General features: G+C 39.0%; 2 pseudogenes across 2 annotated transcripts; both read left to right on the top strand.

Annotated features, from left to right (window-relative positions):
• The first annotated feature begins 373 nt into the window (after positions 1-373).
• On the top strand, positions 374-792 carry LOC109940234 (homeobox superfamily pseudogene; annotated as a pseudogene). The gene is made up of 2 exons (NR_163580.1): positions 374-506; positions 594-792. The product of NR_163580.1 is annotated as a homeobox superfamily pseudogene (transcript).
• Positions 793-1420: 628 nt separating this feature from the next.
• On the top strand, positions 1421-5357 carry LOC103630646 (uncharacterized; annotated as a pseudogene). The gene is made up of 7 exons (NR_163581.2): positions 1421-1651; positions 1759-1882; positions 1965-2077; positions 2155-3004; positions 3743-4012; positions 4323-4412; positions 4498-5357. The product of NR_163581.2 is annotated as an uncharacterized protein (transcript).

The raw sequence follows: 5357 nt of genomic DNA, 5'->3' as shown, positions 1-5357 counted from the left end.
AAACTCAACTAATCTCCTAAATAATTTCAACTAATCTTCTAATCTTATCTCTAACTATCCTTATCTAATCCCCCTTGAGGGTCCATGGCTGCTGCTGTCGCAACCCATCCGTGGGCCTCCTTAGGCCCTGACAGTAAGACTAATAAATACTTGACTCTTGAGCCCATGTAACCGATATTGATTCATCTTTATTTCTTTGCTGTAGATTTCAAGGTGCTGGTGAATCTGGCTTGGCCACATAGATCTTTTTTATTGTTGTCCTCAGAAGACAGGTTTGCTGAGACTGCTTTCTGTCTACTGTAAATTGATGAAATTTTGGTGATCATATACTATGGAAAAAAAGACAGTTCACGTTCCGGCTGAGGGTAATAATGGTGAGATTGAAAATGGTACGAGCTCTAGTCAGAATCCTGAGACCCTTGAGCATCCAGTTTTGCTGTCTGCATCTCAAACTGTGCCAAATAACTTGGGGATAAGGAAAAACTATAAAAGGGCAGCAAACAGAGGTAAAAAGGGTTCCGAAGGACTAACAGGTCAGGCATATACTTTGAGGTCATCTGATATTGATGTCAGGGTGCTTCGCTCTACATCAGGTTCAAAGACAACATCTACTGAGCATGTGCAGCCTCCAGGACAACCAGCTGCCAAGAGAAGAAAAAGGAGCAGAGCCTCAAACAAAAATTCGACAGATGAGTTCTCACAAATTCGTAAACGGGTTAGATACATTTTGAACCGAATGAATTATGAGCAAAGCCTAATTGAAGCTTATGCTAGTGAAGGCTGGAAAAATCAAAGGTTTGTCACTTGAGTTGCCAGCATCTTCGGAATTTAAATTATTTTCTCTTATATTATTAGTAACTAATGTAGCGTTGGTGTTTAGAAGTCTGGTTCTTCATTACCTGTGTGTTGCCAGGGTTACTGAATAGTGCTTAAAGGCCATGTATGTGCTAGTCAAAATCCTTAAGTTTCTTCGTTAACCAACTACAATAGAATTGTGTGCTAAAAACCTGACTAATAAGGTTTGTCTACCTTGATATTTTAGCTTAAATATGCTTGTCAAGTGGATGCCATCCTTTAGCTCCCCATCATTCTGCAGTCCCCCTCCATGTATTCCTATACCTTAATGATGTGACTTTTGTATCACAATTCACACATGTTTTCCGGTCTTGAAACTATTGTTTCACCCTTTCTGATACCATCCTGCTTTCACTTGTTATGTTCTCTCTATATGCAGTTAGTATCTCTGCATCTTCTCACTGTCAGCCATGACACGTGCTTGGTTCGGTTAAACTTATATATATGGCCTATTAGGCTCAGTTGCTGATCAGATGAATATGTGTTGTAAAAAAAAAGTCTCCCTTCAACTTTGCATTAATAGACAGCATCTTGGGATTTTGCTACTGCTGTGATATTTCTTTAGCTGTTGAGTTCGTCACAAATTCTGTTGCAATATAAAATAACTGACACCCGTGTACAAATATGCAGTTTGGATAAGACAAGACCTGAGAAGGAGCTTGAACGAGCCAAATCAGAAATCTTACGATGCAAATTGAGAATACGGGAAGTCTTCCAAAATATTGATTCTCTTCTGTCCAAGGGGAAAATTGACGAATCTTTATTTGATTCTGAAGGAGAAATATCTTGTGAAGATGTAAGTCAGCATGTAATTTTAATTCCAACAATGTATCTGTATTATCTAGTAATTGTGTTCTGTTATGCTCAGCCTTTTAATCAGTGAAAAAACTTCATATATCACAGATCTTTTGTGCTACTTGTGGTTCGAAAAATGCTACATTGGGTAATGATATCATTCTCTGTGATGGAGCTTGTGACAGAGGGTTCCACCAGAACTGTCTAAATCCTCCTCTGCGTACTGAAGATAGTAATATTCATTTTCCTCTTCTATAGTATCAGTAGTTCTTGTTTTGGCATTCATTCATTAGCACCATTCGTTTCGTTTGTAGTTCCCATGGGAGATGAAGGATGGCTCTGCCCAGCATGTGATTGCAAGTTAGACTGTATAGATCTAATAAATGAACTCCAGGGCAGTGACATCTCCATTGAGGACCCTTGGGAGGTAAAAAATTCTTTTTATAAGAACAGTAACAATTTATGAATCGAATTACATTTTCACCCGTACATTTATTTTTGCAGAAAGTTTTTCCAGAGGCAGCTGCTATGACCAATGGCTCTAAGCAAGATTTTTTTTGATAATGGAAACAAGAGTTCCGGCTTTAGCATGAAAATGCGTACAGCCAATACAAGTCGATTATTACAATTAAGAACTGTTGCATGAATAGTGATACTAACTCAAAGGAACTAAATTACAATACTATGACTAACACTAGCCATACTCAATTCTTGTATTTGAGCGCCATCCATGGTTTGCGAAGACTTCCATCGCCACCACTTCCAAAACGTGCGAAGCAATGAGGATTTGTTGTTGCGATTCCTCCTTTTGTATGAAGCATTTGATCTTCCATCTGATGATTCGGATGACAATGATTTTGACCCCAATATGCCTGAAGAGCATGTGGCTAGTAAGGAAGAAGAATCTTCTGAAGAGGAAGAGGATGATGACGGAGGATCAGACTCTGACGACTCTGACTTCTTAACCTGTTCTGATGATTTGGAACCTTTGATAGATAAAAAGAAGGTTGATGACCTGGGATTACCTTCTGAAGATTCAGAGGATGATGACTATGATCCAGCAGGTCCTGATTCGGATAAAGATGTCGAAAAGAAGTCAAATTCTGATGAGTCTGATTTCACGTCTGATTCGGATGATTTTTGTAAGGAGATTAAAAAATCTGGTGGACATGATGAAGTTTCATCGCCTCCATTACCCGATGTCAAGGTGGGTGATATGGAAAAGAACACTGCTCAGTCTAACACAATAAGTTCTGCTGACGACCCTATGGAGACTGAAATAGACCAGAGTGTGGTTTTACCAGTATCAAGGAGACGTCAAGCTGAACGGTTGGACTACAAAAGGCTGTATGATGTATTCCCTCAACCTACATCTGTGATTCTGTGCATGTTTAAAATCCTTCTTTTTTGGTGTTTTAGTCTTCAATAATGCCTATTGTGTGTCTGTTTTTCATACAATCGATTGCTTTAGACCAAGTTTGAATGCACTAGAGCTAACAGTTAGCTACTAAAATTAGCTGAAGACATCCAAATAGTTAAGCTAATAGTTTAGCTACTTTGAGTAAATTAGCTAATAGTTACTTAGTTATTTGTTAGCTAGCTAATTTCACTACCAATTTTTTAGTCAACTAACTATTAGCTCTAGTGCATTCAAACACCCCCTTAGTTTCATGTAGGAATTGGGCAAAATTCAAAAGTACAATTATGAGCTTAACCATGGAATGTGATCTTAGACATATGTGCATAATCTAGAAGTCAATAAACCAGCATAATCTAGGTAAATTCAAAATATGTTGAAAAGGCATGTGGGCAAATCTAGGTTATGTCCTGTGTCTTGAATTTAGGTATTTCCAGTAGTGCTCTTAGCTTATACCTATGTGCTGCTGCATTCAATCTTGATACTGATTTGTGCAACTAAACTCAGTAGCCTTTTTTAGCAACTCAAATGTATGTACTATACTATGTTAATATTACATGAGGTTATGAATTTTTTGCCTGAGGCTGTATGCTCTTTGATGCATGCTTGCATGTGAGAAGTTTCTTTTCTGACCATGAAGTCATGACATAATCTTATTCTTGCTGGACTCAAAAGGAGGCATATGGTGAAGCATCATCTGATTCTAGTGATGAAGAAGAATGGTCTGGGAAGAACACACCAATAAAAAGCAATGAAGAGGGTGAAGTTGGTTCTCCTGCAGGAAAAGGCTCTAGAGTTGCGCACCATAATGAACTGACTACACAAAACACTAAAGAAAGCTTGCATTCTCTTCATGGTTCAGTAGATGAGAAACATGGAGATCTTACTTCTAATGGCAGCAATATCAAAGATAGGAAAGGACATTTTGGTCCAGTGATTAGTCAGGTATCAGTTATGATTCACTACAATTCATTGCAGAATTAACAATTTTAGGGCATGTTTGGCTACAAGGGCTAAACACTAGCTAGCTAAAAATTGGCCAAAATTAGCTCTAGTGTATCCAAACAGGAGGGCTAATAGATGGGCTAATTTTTTTAGCTAAGTCTTCAACTAGTTGTTAGCCAACTAGCTACCGCAATCATTGTTAATTTGAGCTGATCTTTAGCTCAGCTTGTAATTAGCTATGTGAATCCGAACAGGCCCTTAGACTGCTTTAATTGATCGAATAAGTTGACGTCCATTGTTTTGCTTGCAGAAGCTACATGAACATTTTAAGACACAACCATACCCTAGTCGTTCTCTTAAAGAAAGCTTGGCAGAAGAACTAGGGCTAACATTTCATCAGGTCGGTTCTTATCATTTTCTAACTGCATGGTTTCCATTATTATATTGCCATTGGATTTGACCCTCGCTGTGCATTATTGTGACAGGTCAACAGATGGTTTGAAAATAGGCGTCATTTTGCAAGGTTAGCTTCTTCCAGGAAAGGCATCAGTCCAGATAAGCATAGCCCCCAAAATACTAATAGCCCAGTGACACCTAGTATGCAACCTAAAGAACCAGAGGGGACTGTGATGGAAGAATCTAATGTATGCATAAACAGGGATGCTACCATCTCTAAAAAAGCGGTTTCTTCAAAAGTCGGATCAAGAAAGAACCTTAGCAAGAGTTCCCCTAAAAGCCGGGACAAAAGTTGATTCTGCCGCGGATCAGAATCTGTGGCCTGACCTTACAGAGAAGGCAGGGCAGGCAAAGAGCAATACAGCAGGAGTTGAAGAAGAAAATGGGACGATGAAGTTTGTAGACAAAGACATGAGCCAGAATTTGGATTGCTCCTGAAATTTGCAGGTCTATGGGCCTTGAAACTTGGGTTGTATGACTCTACACTGGTAGCCAAAAAACATAGATATACCATTGCAAGTCAGCTAGCTCTCATTAGATCATGCCAATCAACTAACAAGCACGTCATTCAGTTTTTTTCTTCTTTTTTTTCCTGTGGGGGCTATTGATTCCCGTTCTTTGCCAACTGAGGGCTTCCTCTGATTTCTGGGTCGCTCTATAGGTATTAGCTATCCTACAGATTTGTTTGCAGCAATTACTGTCATTGCAGGAAGAGCTCAATTACAAAACCCTAAGGTTCAGTAACGACAGCACGATGCTGCTATGACAGGATGCAGAAGATGCATTGTTTTCATCGATGTTGATTTTCTTGTAAGATGGAATGTTGTACCAAACCTGAACAGATCACTTTGTTGTGATTCAGTGTGCGGCTATGGCCTATGGATTTGTA

The sequence above is a fragment of the Zea mays genome, chromosome 6, assembly GCF_902167145.1.
Source record: "Zea mays cultivar B73 chromosome 6, Zm-B73-REFERENCE-NAM-5.0, whole genome shotgun sequence".
Taxonomy (NCBI): Eukaryota; Viridiplantae; Streptophyta; class Magnoliopsida; order Poales; family Poaceae; genus Zea; species Zea mays.
This window is presented reverse-complemented; position numbering and strand designations above follow the sequence as displayed.